Here is a 23,408-nt window from a genome sequence, read left to right as displayed (position 1 = left end):
AGTGACTCCTATACAAATCATCTTTGATTATCTCCTGAAAAGTGCTACTATGGTGCTGAATCATTCTTCCATACTATTTTGACAACCTTCTTAGGCCTATGTATTAATTGGATGGATTTAGATAGCTGTCTTTCAATATCATTTTCTGGGCACAATCTCTCAATTTTGTGCTTTCGCTTTCAAGCTTCGTTGCCTCAGGTTTTTCCTGTCGGTTGCCAACACAGACCAAAGTCAAAGTTCCACTTGAAAAACACACACATTTGGAAGTTTCAAGGAACAAGAACAAGCACGTCACTATTCTTTGACATCTCTTGCCAACCATATGGCTGAAACATGATGTTTGGAACTAATTAACGTCAAAATAGCCATGACCCTAATGTCAAGTATAAAAATATTCTCTTTTGACTGCCCCAGTGTAATGGTGAATTCTGAATTGTAGGCACTTGTCATGATGGTACCTATGGCTGTGCCCCAAGAACAGTCCAAGTAGGCAGGCAGCTGTGTTGATCCATATTGACAAATGGGTTATTGTCATTTTCATCACTGCCAGGATCAAGTCTTTAATAAACATGGGTTTAAATCCTAGTGTTACTTCTAACTACAACAGAACCATTGAATTGATAGGATTTACCTATTTGTTGACTAATCATTGATTCAATGGGACCACACTATTGAGACTTCACCACCAGATTGCAATGTATCTTAGAGCTCCTCCAGATTTTTTTAAAGTCTCTGAAAATCTTATGTTTTGTTCCTATACAAACTGATTTTATTTTAGAAACCATTTTTTTCATCCCAAAATATTTCCTGGGAATGCCCAGCATTATCAAAGACTTAAAATTAACCCAATATTTTTTTCAGATAGACTCACATAATCGTTTAGCCCACTTACCTGAACTGAAGATGGTTGCACCAGGAATATGCCAAGTCCTTCAAGTAATTCTATGGTATATTTCCTCCAAAAGTTACCACAGTTGCATTGGAGGACCTAGAAAATTCCTAGAGAGGATACCTTTCTTGGAATCTATAGAGCCTCCACTGCAATTCTTTGCACACAGGGACTGGAAGTAAGGTAATTCATAGGTGTTCAGCCATTTTTACAGTTTCATGGAACTGTGATCCAGGTGGAAACATATCCCTTGCAGATATGGGTGTTTTTCTGCAGCTCTGTTTGGCAGTCTATATGTATTATTTTGGAAATAGTGAATATGGGCACTGCCAGTAAAACACAGCTGCTGTTTCAGGGCTACAGAATTAACAGAGATAAAATAAAGGAAAAAGGAATGTTTGCACCAAACATAGTAAATGTTATGTTTAACTAGAGTAATATTACTAAAACAATTCAAGCACCATGTCTGCAACTCATGAATAATAATAAAAAATTCAGGGCAAGGCTATGGGGAGATCGCTTCAAATGTGGAGAACACTGATGCTTGGAAAAATGTGACATTTAGAAAGAGAAAGAGGACCAGGAATCATTCTAGTAATACTTCTATTAATCTGGAGTTACACAACTGATTTCAAGTTCTCTCACAAATAACAAGTAATGAGGACATACAACACCGCAGGGAGGATGACAGGTTCTTAGATACAACTGAGTTGACTGCCCTTGATCTATGTGTGGGGCATGTCTCTGAATCATAGAGTTGAAAGAGACCTCATGGGCCATCCTGTCCAACCTCCTGCCAAGAAGCAGGAAAATCACATTCAAAGCACTCCTGACAGATGGTCATCCAGTCTCTGGTTAAAAGCCTTCAAGGAAAGAGCCTCCACCACACTCTGGGACAGAGAGTTCCACTGCTGAACAGTTCTCACCATTAGAAATTCTTCCTAATGTTCAGGAGGAATCTCCTTTCCTGTAGTTTGAAACCATTGTTCCCATATTTATACATGGCTATCATGTCTCCTCTCAGTCTTCTCTTCTGCAGGCTAAACATGCCCAGCTCTTTAAGTTGCTCCTTATAGGGCTTTTTTCTCCTGACCCTTGATCATTTTAGTTGCCCTCCTCTGGACACATTCCAGCTTGTCAACATCTCCCTTAAATTGCGGAGTCTAGAATTGGACACAGTATTCCAAGTATGGTCTGACCAAGGCAGAATAGAGGGGTAGCATGACTTCCCTGGATCTAGACACTATAAACTAATTTTTGCATGCCAAAATCCCATTGGCTTTTTTGCCGCATCATCACATTGTTGGCTTATGTTTAACTTGTTGTTCATGAGGACCCCAAGATCTTTTTTCACACATACTGCTCTCGAGCCAGGTGTCCCCCATTCTGTATCTTTGCATTTCATTTTTTCTGCCTAAGTGGAGTATCTTGCATTTGTCCTTGTTGAACTTCATTTTGTTACTTTTGGCCCATCTCTCTAGTTTGTTACAATTGTTTTGAATTCTGCTCCTGTCTTCTGGAGTATTTGCTATCCCTCTCAATTTGGTGTCATCTGTAAACATGAGAATCATGCCTTCTAACCCTTTATCTAAGTCATTAATAAAGTTGTTGAACAGGACCGGGCCCAGGACGGAAACCTGCGGCATGCTACTAGTCACTTTTTTTCAGGATGAACGGGAAGCATTGGTGAGCACTCTCTGAATTTGTTCGCTTAGTCAATTACAGATCCACCTAACTGTAATTTTTCCTAGCCCACATTTGACTAGTTTGTTTACGAGAAGGTCATGGGCGACCTTGTCAAAGGCCTTATTGAAATCAAGATACACTACATCCATGACATTCCATGCATCTACCCAGCTTGTAACTCTATCAAAAAAGAGATCAGATTAGTTTGGCATGACTTGTTTTTGATAAATCCGTGTTAGTGGTGACTGCATTCTTTTCTAAGAGTTTGCTGATCACTTCCTTAATGATCTTTTCAGGAATTTGTGGAAATTCTGTTTGATTGGTGCGATGGTGCCTGCTACCTGGACCTTGGTAAATAGAGACACCACAATGAAGCTGATCAGTTTGTCATTGGTTTTGAGCTTAAGGTTGCTGATTTTTTCTATGAAGTTGGCTGAATACTTGATGTAGTGCATAGTGACCAGAATCACAGCTCTGTTTCACCATTGCCTCACCACAAGCTACTTCCAGTGGGACAATGAATTCTATGAACAGAAAGATGGAGTAGCCATAGGGAGCCCTCTCATCCTGGTCATACCAATTGTTTACATGTTACACTTTGAAAAACAAGCCCTGGAAGCAGTAACAAAAAAAGACCACTATATAGTTCATATTTGTGGATGAAACCTTCACTATTTGGAGCCATGGAGAAGAAGAACTAAACAAGTTCCTGGACAACCTCAACATCATCCATCCAAACATTCAATTCACCATAGAAAAATAAAATGAAGGAAAACTGCCATTTCTAGATGTCCTAGTTATTTGCAAACCAAATCAACAATTGGACCACAGAGTTTACAGAAAACTCTCACACACAGATAGATATCTACATAAAAACTCCAGTCATCATCCAGGTCGAAAAAGAAGCACAAAGGATTCCCCCTAGAAAGGAAGCAGCCAGGCTTCGAAGCTGCAAGGCTATTCAATGCTAATCTAGCTGGCAAATTGCAACATTCACACATCTGCCTCAAACAGCAAGAGTTCTTTCTCCCACCCAGGACATTCCACAGATATACAAAACCCCACTTGCCTAGTTTTCAAAAGACCCCTCAACGTTTGAGGATGCCTGCCATAGATGTGGGCAAAACATCAGGAGAGAATGGTTCTGGAACATGGCCATACAGCCTGGAAAACTCATAGCAACCAAAGTGAATGAATGAAATTGCCAGAGTTTAGAAAAAGTCACCTAGAAGAGTCTCAGACTTGGGTACTTCAGATTCCTGAGTATTATCTCAGGATAATGCTTATACAGCCCAGTTTCTTAAGCAGAGTTCAAGCCAGATTAAACCAACTGATTGTCCTCTGACCTTAATAGCTGTGGAATATGCTGTGGAATCTCCTTCTATGGAGGTTTGTAGGCAGAAGATGGATGGCCATCTGTTGGGGGTGCTTTGATTGTGTATTCCTACATGGCAGGGGTTGGACAGGATGTCATTTGTGGTCTCTTCCAACTCTATGGTTCTATGAATCTGAGACTAGAGTCATGACACGTCTGGAATTGTCTTTGACTCGAGAATGTCAACATTGCTATAACTTCCAACAACCAGTGGACGCCGACTCTCATGATACTGGCTAAATTCAAATGTGTACTGTCTGTACAGTAAGATCATGTACAGAAGGCTTGATAATGTTTACTGCAGACACCTCTTCAGACACTGTTATTGTGAGACATAATGGCCAGCATCATGACTTATGCAAGTAGAGTTACCAAGATCTCAGAGCCAGTCCCCGACTCTCCAGTTTTCATGGGCCAGGATGCAAATGCTCCAGTTTTAGCGAGCTCAGCCTCAGGCAGGAGGAAAAGGGCTATGTGCAAATCAGCGTAGCTGCTAGAGAAGCAGCATGATTTGTATAATTTGCAAGGCTTGATTGTTGCATATTAAAGAAAGGTCTTCCAACATCCAAATCGAAAACTCCTGTCAGCCCTATAAGGGAAAAGCTTCCTAGACCTCAAATTAGAGATGCCATTTATGTGGCATCAGAAAACTCAAAGCAGGGCAGAAAGAAACTCTCGCTCCTCCAAAATAATACAGAGCTGCAGATACTAGTCAGGCAGATAGTTTGGGCTCAGATAGATTCCGTATAAGGCAGCCGTCCTAGAACATATGCTCCAGGGAACTGAAGCAATTCTTTAGATTTATTGCCAGTGCTGGAGATTTTTCACCAAGTCTTATTTTAACATGAACAACAAGAAGGCCTCTTAGAATGACATCTATAGGATAAGCTGCTCATGGATTGTGCTTCACATAATTCATTCAGTTCCATCTGCTTGTTCTTCATGCTGCTTCAGTGCATTCCTGCCATACGGCTAAACTACATGCTGCGTTAAATACAGAGTGTACAGCTTCAAGTTACTGCCTTCTTGAGTCAAACCTAACTGTGCAGGGCCCAGTGATTTGGGCTGGGCCCACCATCTATCAGTAATAGGGACTCAATGCTCCCCAAGCCTGTTTTCCCTCTATATCACAGGCTCTAAAAATAGGGACAACAAATATCACCCCTTTTAAGTCCTTATGAAAGGGGAGGAAAATATAGAGACAAGACCGCTGGGGAAGGTCTGAACCCTTAACCTGTACACATTGTGAGTTAAAAAGTAATAAACTCTAAGGGCCCTTCCACACAGCTCTATATCCCAGAATATCGAGGCAGAAAATCCCACAATATCTGCTTTGAACTGGGGGCCCTTCCACACAACCCTATATCTTAGAATGTCAAGGCAGAAAATTCCACATTATGTGAATATGAACTCAGATAACCCAGTTCAAAGCAGATATTGTGGGATTTTCTGCCTTGATATTATGGGATATAGTGCTGTGTGGAAGGGCTCTGGGTTATCTGAGTGCACAGTGCCATATGTTCCACTTCAAAACAGATATTGTGGGATTTTCTGGCTTGATATTCTGGGATATAGAGCTGTGTGGAAGGGCCCTAAGACCCCTTCTACACTGCCAGATACAATCCAGATTATTTGCAGTGTAGACTCAGATAATCCAGTTCAAATGTGGATCATCTGATTTGAGAATCTGGATTATATGGCAGTGTCAAAGGCATCTAAGATGCACACTACAGATAAATTAACATAGAATGGACTAACTCAATCTTTAGGGGTGCAGAGGAAATCATGTTGATGGTGTTGAGATCTTTGGTCATACACATGATGTAGATCCAGCATTCTGTGTGAATATATGTATGCCTTCAAGACAGTAGCCAAGATATGGTGATCCCACACATTTCATATTGTTTTCTTGAGCAGGGAATACACAGAGGTAGTTTTTTCCTTTGAAATATGGCTTACAACACTTAGTATTCCTTGGTGATCTCCCAACAAAGTACTAAACAGCTGATCTGCTTAGCTTCTAAGATCTGGTATGTTTAGGAGATTTAGGCTGTGCTCCATCAATAGTGACTGTCATTTGGGAGCAATGACACATTTTGTTCATACTTAACCAGCCTCCTTTTCTTTTCATCAATGATGTGATGGAAAATGATAAAATCTGGTGAAGCCACCAGATGTGTCAAATTTTAGAAGCAAAGGAGATTGATAAACTATAAGGCCTGTTCAGAGGATGCCAACAACAAACTACCTCTTTATGTTCTAAGAAAAGCATAAGAAAATCTGTTGGAATTGCCCTTAGTTGATGACAACCTGAAAGTACACAACTACTGCTATTGTTAAACCCAAATAACTATCGGAAGTTAGTGTCTTCCATGTCAGTCTGAAAGTATGTGAAGTCACTATAGTTTTTGATGCAAACTTAAAAAGAAGCAATCCTAGATGTCCCATTCTAACCCTAACTCACAGTGCACCTACAATATAGAATTAATGCAGTTTGACAACACTTGAATGGCCATGGCTCAGTGGTGTGGAATCATGGGAATTTTAGTTTAAAAGGGTTTCAGCCCTCTCTGGCCAATATTGTGGGTGCTTCACCAAACTACAACTCTTATGACTGCATAGCATTAAGCCGTGGCTGTTCAAGACTTTGAAATGACATTCATACTACATTATCAAGTCTATGAATGCTTATGCTACTTTCTCTCTCTCTCAGTCTCAAAGGTAAAGATCCTTTACATAGTTATATCCCACATGTCTTTGAATTTGGTTTACATAGTCAATAAACGAAATCCATTACCGCAGAAAAACATGTTTCAGGGAGGAAAGACAGATACTAGTGTCTTTTGATAGGCAGCACGAGTAATTCAAGGTGCTCAACTTTTGAGAGTTCAAGTTCTTCCTACCTACCTATGGGTTGATGCCACAGAAGCTAAAAAAACTCCTTAATTCTGTGTAATGCATAGAACAGCTCAAAGAACTATTGCCGGAAGACAAAATTGGACTAGATGTATGAACCATTCTTTTTATTCAGCACAAAGGCAATCTTACAATCAGGTTGTGCCCATAGGCCAGAAAATGACACCATTTATTTTGCAGGAAGCATTTCAGAAACCTACAAGAAAAAGGAAATCCAGAAGCCTATGCTTCAAATGAAGTTTGGAGAGAGAAAAAAAGAGCAAAACAGTTTTGATCCTAATGGAAAGCAACATGCGCTTCATCTGATGAAAATAATTCCTGATCTCTTTTTAACATGCAGAAGAGTTTTGCCTGTGCTAGGAAAGTCACAGTAAACTGCAGTGTTGCCACTGGCACTGTCTTACAAGGCTGTCATGAAAGTGCTCCAAGACTACTGTAGGCAGCGGATTGCTTGTACAATACAATTATGCGGCCATCCAAGTGACCACATAAGTTACTTTTCTGACAACATGCCAGAAAAATGTCTGCTTGCACTGGAGATCTTTGTATGAGAGGGCAATTTCCCCTGATACTTGTGGAACTTCAGCTTGTCTGCCTGCTATTTTCCTTTTCTTTGTGTCATATACTTTCGTTGTTCAGGTTTACCCCACCCACCAGTATAATATTAATTTATTTTTATAGGTGTCAGAAGCACTCTCTCATTGCAAATCATGTGAATTACCCTGAGGCAGAGTTTGGAAACTTTATCACTTTGGGGAAGGAATAACTCCTAGAACACCCCAACTAATATAGCTATTGGCCATGTTAGTTGAAGTATTCTGGTGCATTGATACAATGGATAATCTCAACTAGACTAGAATCATAGAATCGCGAGAGTTGAAAGGGACTGCAGGGGCCATCTGATGCCATTGTATGATTGCATCATTCTAAGACTTGAATAGTTTAGTTAAGAAACACAAAGTATTGATATGTGGTGAAGTTCTTTGGAGCTGGAAGTGACCTCATGGACCATGAAATCCAATCCTTTGCTCAGTGCAAGATCTTCACCTAAAACAGTAGTTCTTAACGTGTGGTTCCCCAGATGTTTTTCCATTCAACTCCCATAAATCCTAACAGACGGCAAAATGGCTGCGATTTCTGGGAGTTGTAGGCCAAACACCTGGGGACCCACAGGTTGAGAACCACTGACCTAAAAGAATCAGCAGCATAGAGTTGTCCAGTCTCTTTTCATAGACATTAAGATAAGGTGACCCCCCCCCCAATCTCTTTAGGCAGTTGGTTCCATTGTTTAACCTTTCTTACTATGAAGAAGTTCCTTCTATTTTTCGATCAGCCAAAAACAAGTCTGCATCTCCTTCTTTGTGACAGCCCTTGAGGCATTTAAAGAGGGCAATAATATCATCCCTTAAGTTTTCTCTTCATTAAGCTGAACATGCCCAGCTCCTTCAACCTTTCCTCAAATGTTTTGTTCTTCATATACCTCTTATCATTCTTGTTGCCCTTTTCTGAACCATTCCATCTTACCCATATTCTTAAAATGAGGTATTCAGAAGTTAACTTCATACTCCAGATGAAGTCTGACCCCAGCATAGATTGTAGTGAGACTACTACTTTCCTCGGCTTGGAAGCTATGCTTCCACTCATGGAGGTTAAATAGTATTCACTTTTTTTTTGCTGTGGCACTACACTGATTTGATCCATTCTTTTTGATCAAATCACACCAGCCCTACTTTAATGAGTCAATCTAATTTAATAACAAAAATATACAGAACAAAGGGCTGGTGTCAACTTAAACAGAGATATTCATTGTAACCTCAGAATTCATCCTAACACCTCACATAGGGAAGTAATTTCTCTTACATGCTGCATGTGGTTTTGCCAGGGAAATCTAGCAGAATACCTTTCCCCCCTTTGTTATGTATTTGCATCTGTCACCTCCTGCTCCTTCCCTCCTTTTTCTTGAAGTTTTTCATATCTTGCTGTTACAAGCCAATTGTAAACCATAGAAATCCTAGCATTTCCTTCAGGTTCTGGCATATTTTAGTATGTGATTTTGTTTTGAGCCCCTGGTGGCACAATAGGCTAAACCGTTGTGCTGGCAGGACTACTGACAAAAATATTGGGGGTTCATATCTGGGGAGTGGGGTGAGCTCCTATCTGTCAGCCCCAGCTTCCCATGTGAGGACATGAGAGAACCCTCCCATAGAATGGTAAAACATCTGGGTGTCCCCTGGGCAACATCCTTGCAGATGACCAATTCTCTCACACCAGAAGCGAACTGCAGTCTCTCAAGTCACTCCAGACATCAAAAAAAACAAAACAACAAAACAAAACAAAAAAAACAACAACAACAATAACAACAGCAACAACAACAAATAGAATACCCAAAGCTTGGGAAATAGTTATGCAGCTATGACCATGATGTCTGTGGGATTCTGAGAACTCTTGTCCCAATAAGTTACTTTTCTAAACCTTGTGAGTACCACTTATATCCCCCACCACATACACAAATACACACCAGTGAAGGACACCATCAAGCATTGTGACAACTCTGTCTGAGTAATTGAAGGTCAATGCCAATTACCCTGGAAAAGGAAGGAAGACAGGAAATATAACAGGAAGATACTGTTATGCTCTGGGTCTTACAAATGAAATTAAAACATTGTCTAAATTATCAAATATTTAACATTTCTCATGCCAGCTCTTCATGTCATCAATGTAAGAATACAAAGAGAGCCCAGCTGGCATGTTCTTCCCTTCAAAAGCAGAAGCCTCTGATAGAAGCTAGACATCAAAGGAACAGCACCCTCCTCTTGTTTCCTCAAATCCTAGAAGCCATATACAGACTCCTTGTGGTCATTAATAATCTTTCATCAGAACTCAGAAAAGTTACCTTTGCGAACCATAGCTCTCCAAATCTCTAGTCAACATGGTCAATGGACTAAACAAACCTTTCCCTTTGTCCAGGCTCTGAGCTTCATCCATCCAAGTTGGTGGCCATCAATATATACTTTCACATGGGTTCAACCTTGAAGTTGTTAAAGTTGGGAAGAGTAGTCCCAACACCTTTCCATGCCACCAGATTTACTTCTTTTTACAAACTGTGTTGTTAAATGCTGACACTTAGTACATGAAGAACATGAAAAATGATATGGAGTTGCTCAGAACCTCTAAAGCACAGGGGTCAAGCTTGTGGCTCTCTAAATGTTTGGGCCACCAACTAACTTCCAGAAGCCCTAGCCAGGAATTCTGGGAGTTGAATTCCAAAACATCTGTAGGGCCACAGGTTTGACACCAATGCTCTAAAGCATGAAGTGGTTCGGTTTTATGATACTAATTAATGAAGTGTCAATTCATTTCTGTTAGCTCTCCCAAATTAAAAAGTCTATCTTATTGATTAGGACTGAGGACCCAAACACCTCTGCCTGCTACTTATGCTAAGGACTGGCATAATATTAATGCCCATTGGCCATAACTATTTATTTCCTGAAAAATTGCTGCAGACTGGCAGCAAATAACTTGCAGAATGGCATTTGCCCATGGACTACCATTTTCAGTAGCATTTCATCATGCCTAGATATTTTTTTCTTCATTTGCAGACTGGAAGAAAAGGGGCCAATGTTGCTGAAGGGGAAAGTAATGTTTATTATAAGCCAGACAGGAAGAAATGAGAATGTGTAGAACACATGGTATACTAAAATTGCCCCATAATAAGCATGTACCTACATGGAAGAGTTAATAACTAACACTTAAAAATAAATTATAAGCAGCAGGTGAGATTTATGAGGCTCACATTAGCTATTCTTCTGTATCTCAAGTTAAGAAGTTTTCATCAACCTCATACAGTGAAATATATTTTGATGTGGTTAAGAGGAATTCATTGTTTTCTCTTCATCTGTCAGCAACTCTCCAACCCTGAAGGAAGTGTTTACTGATGGGCAATCACATAAAATCAAAGCAAGAGGTTAGAATGCCTCCTTTGGGACAGCCCAAACAGGAACATTATGTTTTCCCCCTTACATCTGCCTTTTTGCCTGGGAAATGGAGCTTGTGTTGTAAAGCAACAAATGTTCATATTTCTTCTTTCCTTTTTTGCCACTGTTAGACATATCATTTTCTTAAGCCAAAGGCCAACAGACCTCTAACTCCACTATATTCTTTTCTTGTTTTGTGACTCTCCAGGGTTTTAGCTGGTGAAAAGAATCATTTGATCTCTCAGTCTGCTGGCCAGAATTTACTCAGGACGCCCTTTAGCAATCCTGGAAAGACAGGAAGACTAATTTAGCTTACATAGGTGTGAACACTGATTGTGTCCTGAAATAATCTATCCTGGAAGGGACTCTACTTTGAAGTGCTTTCCCCCCAGTGAGGATCACACCATTTCAAGCTTGGGTGCCAAGATACCATATAGAGAAATCTGCTGTGGACTGTACACCTGAACAAGAATATTATGATATGACCCCCATATTCTTGGGGAATATATTCTAAGACTACCATTCTCTGGACAGCTGAAATTGCAAGTAATAATTAAACTTGTATTTTTATTATATTTTGGCCATAAGCGTATCATGGGATAGCACTGGAGTACCCAGAGAGGCCCACAAATACTTGGAAGAAAGGAATTCAGTTTTTGCACCATCAGAAAATAATGTTGACTTCTGCAAGGACAGAAGTGGGTTAGGATAGCATAAATATTATTGTAGCTCACTAACAGGATGATAGCCCTCATTTACTCAGATTAGAACAGATGCCATCAGTTTTGTAAATATGTTCAAACAAATACCCTCCATTTCACAGATGAAAACCAGGACACATGTGGTCCATTGCAATCAGAGGATGGGCAAGACAACAGAAGTTATTGGTAAAGACAGAGACACAAACTAGGAGAGACTGCAATAGTTTGCTTTTGCCCGAGTCTACTGGGAAGGGCAAGACTCTTTCCCCTTTTCCCCTGCCTGTTTAATTCATGAACTGCTTTTGCACTCTGTACTCAACAGAAAATGAAGAAAGCTGAAGGCAATTGGGGGGGGGGGGGACACACTAGGAAATGGAAAGAGAAACTGGGACACTGTCTAAGTAGCTGAGAAAAAGAGATGGCAGAGGATTAACAGGGACTTTCCTTGCCAAATCAGAACAGTTGGAGGCCATGAAATGGTCACCATCAACCACATGCTGAGTTTAAAAGGTGTCCTAAACCTGGAATGGTTTGGCATTAAATGCCCATTATAATCTCATATGAATATGCTAATAATCAAAACTAAGGTCTAAATCAATTGTTACTTCCATAAGTGTGGACCACTAAATGAGAACTTAATAAGTTCAATTGATTTAACTGTCCTAATGTAGAGAGACAGTGTGGTTTGAGCATTGGACTATAGCTATGGAGACCAGGGTTGGAATCCTCCCTCAGCTACAAAAACTCATTGAGTGACCTTAGGCAAGTCACACTCTTGCAGCCTCAAAGGAAGACAAGCTCTAGGTGAAAATCTTGCCAAGAAAATCCTGTGATGGGTTTGCCTTAGGGTCACCACTTGAAGGCACTCAACAACCACAACTGTTGCTGGGAGTAACAGCAGCCCTTCAGATGTTAGTTTGCAGCTACCAGAAGGCCTAGCCAGTATTGTGAATTGCAAGGAATGTTGGGATTTGAAGTCCATCAATATTTGGAGGTCTACATGATTCACCCACCCCATTATTCATACATAATTCAGCCAAACAAGCAATCCAGCAGTGCCACCAATCAAAGCACATTAACAAACATCATAACTTGTTCCAGTTCTTCTTTGACACTGCTTTCAGCTTCCCAGTAGAAGCCATCTCTTTAATCTATTCTTATCAGAGATTTAATTTAACTGCTAGCACAGACAATTCATTGAAGCTGCTCTGCCAGCATGTTTCACATTGATACGAAGGGACCACGGTCAGCAAGTATTTTAGTATACTAAATATCAGGCAAATACTTTTATAACTTAGCAGTAGGTCTTCCAGATTTACCGAGGTGAAGAGATTTATATCTAAAACACTTGCCTTTATAAACAACACCAGAATCACTCTCTCTCTTTTTCCATGAGCACAAACTGGACATTTCTACCTCCAGCATTGGGATAGTTGTTCCTATCATAAAAGCAAAACTATCGCAACTAGAGAGGGATTCAAACTTTGGACTTTTCAAACCCTGAACTCTGGGAGGACAGGCTTTGAATCTTTGCTTGATTGGCTATGTAAATCACACTCAACCTCAATGGCAAACATGCTCTGAACAAATCTTGTGATTAGGATTGTCATAAATTGGTAATGACTTGAAGGCACAACACAACAACAAAGAAATACAAACAAAATTAGTCCTGTTGCTATGATCATTCAGGATCTTTTAGCCAGAAATTGTATTTAAAATGCCTCTTGCTACTAACAGTTTCCTGGTGGCCTGGTTTTGGAAAAGACAGAGCATAAATAAAAAAGCAGTAGCAACAATAGTAGTAACAACATTAGCTGAAATTGGTAGGCCATGGCCACTAGAAAAACTCCCAAAGTTATTGTTATATAATTTTAAAGGATTTTGCTACATTGCTTACACTATTTGTTACTTTGCTTTACTTTTTTTGTTCCTTTGAAAAAAACAGTTAGAATTGTCCTAAAATTATAATAAAACTCGCTTCTGCCCACAATCTAACAGCTTGCATAAATATGTAAATGCTACTATTACATGGAAAAAATGACGGTGCCAGTTAATATTTTTATAAAAATATAATTGCTCCCTTTTTACCCTGCAAAACTAATAATTTTTGCAGCTCAGCAGAAAGTCTCCCCCAGGTTTACTACCTTTTGTTTTGATTCTTCAATAGTTTTCAGTCAAGATAATCTGCCATGGACATCCCAACAATTTTCTGAATCACACTTTAGCAAATAAAACTTCTAAATAGAGGTTTGCATATGTAACTGATAACATTTGCCTAAATTTCCAGAATGGAAACATTTGATAAACAGTGCTGTAAATCACTCCGGCATTGTTTCTTCTTGCAAGATTGGGGACAGAATGGGGGCAGACCACCTACGTTGCTCTTGGGGGAAAGTCTGAGTGTAGAGGAGACCGTAACCCTTCGAGTTGATGAAGGTAGACAACTGATTTTCTAGGGGCTCAGTTAGGAGCCCCTAAATTCCCTACCAAACCATAAAGATTCCCCTTTGACAATGGAGGCTGCTACTCTGTTATATGGCTGGCAGAAGGCCTCAGAATTAATTCTTGTCTTCCAGCACTGGTTCAGTTGGGTGTTGAATATTGAGGAATTGTAAGCCATTCTGAGTCCCCTTTGAGGTGAGAAAAGTGGGGTAAAAATATGGTAAATAAATAAATAAATAAATAGTTCAAACTTCAAAGCTATATCCAAGATGCTGAACCTGTTTGGGGGTGAGATTCAGCACACTGGAGAGATCTTTTAAAGTTTGGATTGAAACCCAGACACAGAAGCCACCAGACACCACTGTTGTCTTCTCCAGTCAGAAAGATAAAGTGCAAAGTGGCAGAAAAATACTTTCGGTGCTGGACAAACAAAAGAGTACACTAGTGAATATCTTAGAATATAAGGTGAGGATCAAGCGGGAAAGTGTGTGGAAGAAAGAAACACTGGGACATTTCAAAAGCAATTAGAAAAATAGGATAGTAGGGTTTTTTTTCATGTCAGGAGCAACTTGAGAAACTACAAGTCGCTTCTGGTGTGAGAGAATTTGCTGTCTGTAAGGATGTTGCCCAAGGGGATGCCCAGATGTTTTGATGTTTTACCATCCTTATGGGAGGCTTCTCTGATGTCCCTGCATGGGGAGCTGGAGCTGACAGAGGGAGCTCATCCGCACTCTCCCCAGATTCTAACCTGTGACCTGCCAGTCTTCAGTCCTGCCAGCACAATGGTTTAACCCATTGTGCCACTGGGGGCTCCTGGGATAATAGGTGATTAATCGTACCTGCCAGATTGGGATGGTTGAAATATATGTCTCTCTTGAGACCAGCACTTGGATATAAGCCAGTGTGTGCAACTACCCCCCCTGGCAGTTCTGACCATGGTTTCTATGCAATCCCTTAGGTTGTAACCACACTGCCAAATTATAGCAGTTTGACACCACATTAACTGCCATGGCTCAATTCTATGGGATATTGGGATTTGTGAGATATTTACCCTTCTTAGAGAGCCACAACAAACTACAACTCTCAGGATTGCATAGGATAGTGCCAAGGCAATTACGTGGGCATCAATCTGCTATAATTCTGGAGTGTTGATAGTCTCTTGGGGTTTTGCAGACAGTTATGTAAAAGAGCTGAAGCTCAGCTCTGGGCCACCAGCTCCACATATGTACAGTCCAAGTTGTGACTCCTGGCATTTCCAACCAGGACTAGGAAAGACCTATTTCTGTTTGCCTGCAGTCTTAGAGAACTATTGTAATTCACAGGAAACAAGAGAAGGAAAGCATGCTGTCCTAATATTTTTGAACTGCAATTTCCAACTGCTCTAGCTAGCATAATTAATAAGGAATTTTGGGAGTTGCAGTTCAATAATATTTGGAGAGTCAAATACAGATGGGTTCTGTATGAAGCAGTGTCTCATAATGGTTGGCAGAGAGCCCATCCAGACAAGGCACAAAATGTGCGAGCTCTCGTGTTTTTACCAGAGGGATCTGAACAATGCCTCCAGTAAAAGAGGAATAATTTGTGCTTTGTCATGAATTATTTAGATACTCCATTACACCTGAAAGGCCTGGGTCTAATGGAGCATGGACCCTGTGGGCCCAATACAGCCCAATACACTTCTTCGGGTCCCGTGGATCTGGAGAAGCGAAGAGAGAACCCACTCCCCCCCCCCCCAAATTACAGGGCTGCCATTTGGCTCTTTGGAGGCTTCCTGGCATGTACAAATGTAGCATTAGGAGGTGGGGAGGCCAAATCACCCCCCACCCCAGCTTCCTGGCACAACAATGATAAATGCCAGAAAGCCGCCAGAAAATCCTAATGGTGGCCTGGTAAGTTTTTATTTCATTTTAAAGCTTTTTTGGGGGAGGGTTATTTGGGTTGTCTCCATTCCAGTGTAGTAGTTATTGTGCTGCAATGGGGACAATCCATTGGAAAATCCGTTGGTTTTCCCAGAGTGTGGGGACTTAATGCCACTCCAAAGTGGGTTTAAAACATGTCTGGAGGTGCCCTGAGACAACTGAGATGTGCATCAGATTTGTCATCTGATCATACCATTGATTTTTTTTGGCTCTAGATTAGTCTCTTTTGTATTGTCAGTGCTCAAAGTTGTTGAGGGTTTTTTTTTGTTCTTTCTTTCTCTTTCAGGCAGATAAATCTGCCAACAAAAGAAAAAAAATCTATTTATTCTTTTAAACTCCCCCAGGAAAGAAAGCTTTTACACAGGCGTTATTCTTACCAAGAGGTTCTTTACAGCTCAATAGATACGTGATATTTAATGGGATACAAAAGTCATCACCTTTTCACTCCTGACATTCAATTCCTAGTAGTTACATACTTACTTGCTCATTTATTGAATGAACTGATGACACTTCCAAATTAATCCAGGTGAGAATATTACCTATGATTCGTGTAGTTAATTTTATCACTTTATATTGGTGTTACTTATTCAGAGAGATTAGCATGAACAGTATCTGTTGGAGGAGCCATTTCTCCATTTGAGTCTAGTCTAGTCTCCTTTCTAGAAGTGTGCTTTTCTTTTACTGCCCGCAACTCATTTTTGGCTCAGTGAGATCATTGCTCCTGGAAACAAGTTTAGAGACACTGCAGTTTTGTAATAACCTTTTAATAGTGAAAAAGAAGGATTGCATGGTTGAAAGGCAGTAACTCTTTCATGTTACACAATTGTAGCACTTCAATACTACTTTAATTGCCATGCCTGCATCCTAGGGAATCCAAAGATTTATAGTTTCATATAGAGAGTTTTCTCCAAACTACAAGCCCTAGGATGCCATTGGATCTAACCATAACAGTTAAAGTGATATTAGAATTGTGCAGGATGGAAGAGACCAGAAAGTATATGAAATGGGTAAAGTGTTCACAGGGCAATCAATATGTTGGAGGCCAGGCGTGAAGTATTTTGTTGTAGACATGGCTTTTGTTGTAGACATGGCCCAGAGTTTATGGATGAATCAGATAGTACTGTTTCAAGGAAAATGAACCACTGAAACATGAGTATAATTCAAACCCGCTTCCTAAACTGTGGGTCCTGACCATGAATCACCTTAGCTCAGTGATGGGCTCCCAAAAATTTGGCAATAGTAAACATGTCTGAACATCAACTAGTGGCTGTTTTAGAAATTTACATGAATCTGTTGTGCAAAACCAGCCTATTCAGAAAGCCTAGTAAATGCTGATTTGATATTGTTAAATATTTGATTTTTATATCTACTGTACTTTATATACATATATACCTGAGGTCACATAAAAATTCCTTGGACCAAAGCGGGTCCCAGGTGGGAAAGTTTAAGAAGCCTTCATCCACACCACAGATCATTTGAATCCAAGGAAGCCTACCTCTTTGTACTTGTCCCTGAAAATTCTTCCCTTCTTGTATGTGGGTCCTGTTTTCCTAATTTGGCAATCCCATTCTTATCTCTGCTGGATAATTCTCATTCTTATCTGAAAGCACAATCATTTGGATTTCCCCCAAGCTGCAAAATACAACAAACATCTGAGCCTACGGGGCAGCAAGCAACAGTGTGACCAGTTGCAATGGTCAAGATACAACAGGCCTACCAAATGAATCTATCTACTCATGTATATATCAACCTCATGTATAAATTGAAGGCAGGTTTTGGAGCCAAAATTATGGATTCTGACATGACCCTTGGAAAACTCAAGGATTATTCTGCACCACCACTGCATTCAAAAAGGTCAATAGTCGGGCCACGGGGGAGAAAGCAGAGTGCTCAATTATTCTTTTAGACTCTCCTGGGAAAGGCCCATTATACATTGCCATATGATCCAGGTTATCAAAAGCAGATAATCCACATTATTTGCATTGAATTGGATTATATGAGTCTACACTGCCATAGAATCCAGTTCAAAGCACTTAATCTGGGTTTTATATGGCAATGTAGAAGGGGCTCCAGTTTTTTGGGTTAATTTTTTTTGACAAAAACCAGTAGAATAAAGGGTATTTGTCAGAATTTGGAAATAAAAAGGTCAATTTTTTATCAAAAGCTGGTTGAACATGATTTCAGTTATACACAACGAACTTTGAATACCATGGAATCATGCAAGAGGACTTAGCCATGTCTAGAAAAGTGTTCTCTCTAGCATTTCTATGGTCGGATTTCAAGGGAAGGTGACCACAGAATTAGGCTGCTGCAGAGAGAGAACACTTCTCAAGGCATCACTTGGTCCTCCTGCACAACGTTTTGATTTAACCTGGAATTCTATTTTTCAGAAAATATAACATGGTTTTAGATCAAGTGAAAATCATATTACACAAAAGGTGCTGGAACTGATCCCTTACCTAATACAGGGGCCTGCTGTAAAAGCTAGAAGTAACAGTGATTACATGTTAAACAATTTGGTCATTTTTGTTTACTATAGATAACATATATTGTTTGTTAAGAGCTGTGATGGTACAATGTGCTGTATGATTTTTACTCTGGGGTAGGGTTGGGAAGTTTTCTTTCAAATACATAATAATAATAATAATAATAATAATAATAATAATAATAATAATCTTTATTTATACCCCGCCACCATCTCCCCAAAGGGGACTCAGAATGGCTTCCATGAGGCCAAGCCCAGCAATACATTACAGCAACATAAAATATAAACAACAAAATAACATCACAATAAAATAAATAAACCAATAAAACAACATAATGAAAAATAAAACACAGTGGGAGGACCAAATACACGACATAAAATGATAAAACTCTGGATGAGATAGCAATGAAAAGGTACATTTGTGGGGAAGGAGTTTATTATTTGCTTATTAATATTAGAAGGTGTAAAATTACTGCTGTTAGTGATTTTATATATCAGTGGATATGTTTTATTTTGTATGTTTCCGAAATAAACAATGAGTTAAAAAGAAGAAGAGGCAGTAACAGAGATTAACTGAAGACCTAAACCTAAACCATTCAAGATCTTCCTTCCATCCAAGTCCTATTTATTTATCGTGTCAGGGGCAACCAGATAATTGTATTACATTTCTAACAGAACAAAACAAACAAACAGACAAAAATACTGACTTGCATGGATCGAAGTACTCCATTCATGGAAGATGCTCTCACTTGAAATCCATGGCTGCTCAGTACCACTTTATACAATGCCATAGTAACATGGTGTCCCTTACATAAAATTGCAAAAACCCAGTTTGCTTTTAGGATTTCCCCCCCAAAAAGTATAGTTTCAAGATGTGGGTGGTGGAATTCATAGAGACAAAGGGCTGATTGTATTTATATAAAAGCACCTTCTGCATCATTGTGTAACATTCTTGCCAGCACTGGTTAGTCATTTCATAGAATCATAGAGTTGGAAGAGACTTCGTGGGCCATCCAGTCCAACCCCTGCCAAGAAGCAGGGAAATCACATTAAAAGCACCTCCAAAGAAGGAGCCTCCACCACAGGCCAGGGCAGAGAGTTCCACTGCTGAACAGCTCTCACAGTTAGGAAGTTCATCCTAATGTTCAAGTGGTATTTCCTTTCCTGTAGTTTGAAGCCGTTGTTCTGCGTCCTAGTTTCCAGGACAAAAGAAAACAAGCTTGCTCCCTCCTACCTCTGACTTTCCCTCACATATTTATACATGGCCATCATGTCTCCTTGCAGCCTTCTCTTCTGCAGGCTAAACACGTCCAGTTCTTTAAGTTGCTCCTCATAGGGCTTGTTCTCTAGACCCGCAATCATTTTAGTCACCCTCCTCTGAACATATTCCAGCTTGTCAACATCTCCCTTGATGATATGCAATTTCCAGAGATATCCTAAAGATAGTTTCCAGAAGACTGGGCGACTTGGAAGGTGCTGAAAAGACTGGCCTCTGGCACCACGAGATGTAGAGCCAATCTTAAGAAATGGGGCTACAAAGTGGAATCCACGACATGCGAGTGTGGAGAAGAGCAAACCACTGACCACCTACTGCAATGCAACCTGAGCCCTGCTACGTGCACAATGGAGGACCTCCTTGCGACAACACCAGAGGCACTCCAAGTGGCCAGATACTGATCAAAGGACATTTAATCAACTACCAAGTTTGCAAACTTTGTGTTTTTTATCTGTTTATTTGTTTTGTTCTGTTAGAAATGTAATATAATGGTCTGGTTGCCCCTGACACGATAAATAAAAGTTTCCAACTTTACGCTGCCTGTTTACTTACAAGTCAGTCTCATAGTATTCAGTGAGGCTTTTATTTTCTTCAGGTGTGTTTACAAGTACAGCCTTAGTAAATTTTGACTTCAGTGTTCCTACAACCCACAGGTTTTTGGGGTGACATTCTCAACTACTGTCTCTACTATTACAGTTGGTTTTACTTATTAGTGAAAATTATGAATGGAAACCAATTATAAATATGCTTACAGTTGTGGCTCTTAATTCTAACATTGCTTACTTGCCTAGATATGGAAACCCACTGGATGATGTTGACAAAACTACACTCTCTTAGGCCCCTTCCACACAGCTGAATAAAATCCCATATTTTCTGCTTTGAACTGGAATATATGGCAGTGTGGACTCAGATAACCCAGTTCAAACTAGATAATTTGGGATTTTTTTGCATTGATATTCTGGGTTATATGGCTGTGTGGAAGGACCCTTAGCCTTCAGGGAAGGTACTGAAAAGCCCCCTCTGAAGAAATATTGTCAAGAAAACCCCATGATATGTTTGACTTATGGTAGCCATTGGCTGGAAATTGTTTGGGAGATGCTCTTTCTTTCTATCTTTCCGTGTGTGTGTGTGTGTGTGTGTGAGAGAGAGAGTGAGTGATTTTTTCTTTATATTAAACTGGAAATGTCATAAAGCATATTTAAAGAGAACAGCTATGCAGAAAATAAGCACGGCTGTAAAAACCCACTAAGTATGCCAGGGGTGAGGTGCAATTTTTGGGTTCATCCATGCACATTGCAAACCAATAACTGAGTCTATTGCAAGACATTGTTCAGATTTTTAAACAGAATGAGAAGAGTTATTATTGCCAGTACATGGGGAGGTGAGAGTTTTGAACTACATTTTTAAAAATTCCTCATTCAGCATGGCCTATGTCACTGCTTTTTTAATGGGGTCCCCTTAGCTCCGTGTTGGAGTCACCAAAATTTTGGCAACAGTATAAGGCAGGCATGGGCAAACTTTGGCCCTCCAGGTGTTTTGGACTTCAACTCCCACAATTCACTGTTAGGAATTGTGGGAGTTGAAGTCCAAAACACCTGGAGGGCCAGAGTTTGCCCATGCCTGGTATAAGGTATCTGAATGCTATGTAGACATTTACATGAATCTTTTAGCAACAACATGCAGTGTTTACAGTGGAATCTGCATAAAATGCTTCAGCTATACTCCTCAAAAAGGAAATGCTGATTTATTATTAGTAATTTATTATTAGTAATCAGCCAATGCTGATTTATTATTAGTAAATGTTCGATATACCTATATACCTGGGGTCATGTAAAAATTTCTCAGGAGGAAAGGGGTCATAAGCAGAAAAAGTTTAAGAAGTCCTGGCCTATGTGAACATTGCTGGAGGAGAAGCAGTAGGAGTGTTAGTCCAAAAAGTAACTCCCCCATGCTCTGTTTATAGCACGGCTTCAGGAATACTTGTATAAATATTTTAGCATTAACAGTGTATAGAAGCATTTAATGAGGAATAAAAACTCTTACCTTGATAGAGCAAAGATTTCAGAAGGTCTGGGGGAGACTCAGGCTATCTTTGCCTTTGCGTACGCTTACAGCTTTCTTTTGCTGGTGGTTTGGTTTCTGAAAGGAACTGAAACAACTCCTCCCTCTGGAGTTGAGGATGCTAAGCATTTCCACACCCATCTCTTTTAATGTCCTCCAAGTAGCTGTTTGGCATGATGAAGTCACTGGTGTTTGACTAACAGCCATGAATAACACAAAAAATATTATCTAAGATATTGATAGTCTTAGAAGTGAATCCCGCCTGGATCGGCTGTGATATCTTTTTAAAATATGTTCTTCATTTATGCAAGCAGAGTTCTAGGAAATAAACCTGTTGCTTGGTTTATTTCTGGCTTTCTTGAAAAGAGATCAGAAATAGTTTTTTTTCTTTTGGTTCAATTCCAACCTGCACCTCCTCTTTACAAATGTGAAATTCCCAGTTTCCTTTTTTAGACCGCAGCCAGGGAAAGTAAGGTCATACCTAAATCCTGTTGAAATCAATAGTATAATATTTGTCATTCTGACTAACAGGAAAATGAATGTTTGGGCATGAATGTTAACCGTGTGGAATAAATCAGTGAAAAGGGGGAGGATGTTCAGGGGGCAAATATTTTTCATCTTTGCTTTCCCTTCATCTATCCTTATCCTTAAGATTCCTGTTCATTAGTCCTCTTCTGACCCATTTGAAATATTCGTAATTTTCTCTAAACAGCTTCCTCTTCCTAGTAATAGTAATTCTGTGTCAGTATTATTTTTGGCTGTCGACAATTTGAGGTCATTTTAAAAGCAGTTTCTTTTTGCAAGTGAGAGTAAAAATTACTGTGTTGTACAACCAGTTGGATTTGATTATGTAGAAAAACCACTAAGCCCATTTCAACTGCTTCTGGGTCTCTTATTGAACGTGGTAACACTTTCCCTTCTTTATAGGAGGAAAATTGCAAGCAGTTTCCCAAAAATACACAAAAACCATTTTGCCTCAGCTTTATTTTAGCCACTGTTTTTCCTAGTGAGTTATTATTACCCATATATACTTGTGCATAACTTGCAGTCATATGAAAATTATGGGTTTTAATATGATCCATGTATAAGTTGAAGATGTTGGACCCTAGCACTGAGGCACCTCTTCACCCAACACTACACCAGAGGCAAATAATCTAATAACAAAGTGTTTATTGAATAAAGAATAATAAAAGGGGGAAAGGGGATAATATCCAAAAGTAGCAGTTGGGATATAACCAGCTATATATATATATATATATATATATATATATATATACACACACACACACACATACACACTAGGCTTGGGTAACAACGGAAAAATTTGTTTCTAAAATCGATTCGTTTTTTGGGTTTTTTTGCGTTTCGATATTTACGAAATTTCATAAATGGTAAAAAAATTACAAAACAATAACGAAACAATAACGAATCGATTTGTTAATGACGGACGCGACCGCGCAATACGCTAAAAAACCTCCAAATGGGACAGGGGGAACTTCTGAAGCTTCCCTCTCCCTCTGTTGTTGACTGTTGGTGTGATATTATAATTTTTTTTCACTAATTAAACAAAAAACAACTATAAAACTTGCCCCAGACATGCGGAAATAATAACGAAACGACCTCAAACCAATAACGAAAGAAATACATAACGAAATACGAAGCATTTACGAAACGAATTGAAAAA

General features: G+C 39.6%; 1 protein-coding gene across 1 annotated transcript in view; it reads right to left on the bottom strand.

Moving 5' to 3' along the window:
* Nucleotides 1–21,793, bottom strand: part of BDKRB2 (bradykinin receptor B2) — a 38,632-nt gene extending 16,839 nt beyond the window's left edge. The window contains exon 1 of the mRNA XM_060755961.2: nucleotides 21,707–21,793. The gene's annotated coding sequence lies outside the window, so the exon portion shown is untranslated. The remainder of the gene's footprint in view (nucleotides 1–21,706) is intronic.
* Nucleotides 21,794–23,408: the final 1,615 nt, after the last annotated feature.

The sequence above is a fragment of the Anolis sagrei genome, chromosome 1, assembly GCF_037176765.1.
Source record: "Anolis sagrei isolate rAnoSag1 chromosome 1, rAnoSag1.mat, whole genome shotgun sequence".
NCBI classification, from domain to species: Eukaryota; Metazoa; Chordata; class Lepidosauria; order Squamata; family Dactyloidae; genus Anolis; species Anolis sagrei.
This window is presented reverse-complemented; position numbering and strand designations above follow the sequence as displayed.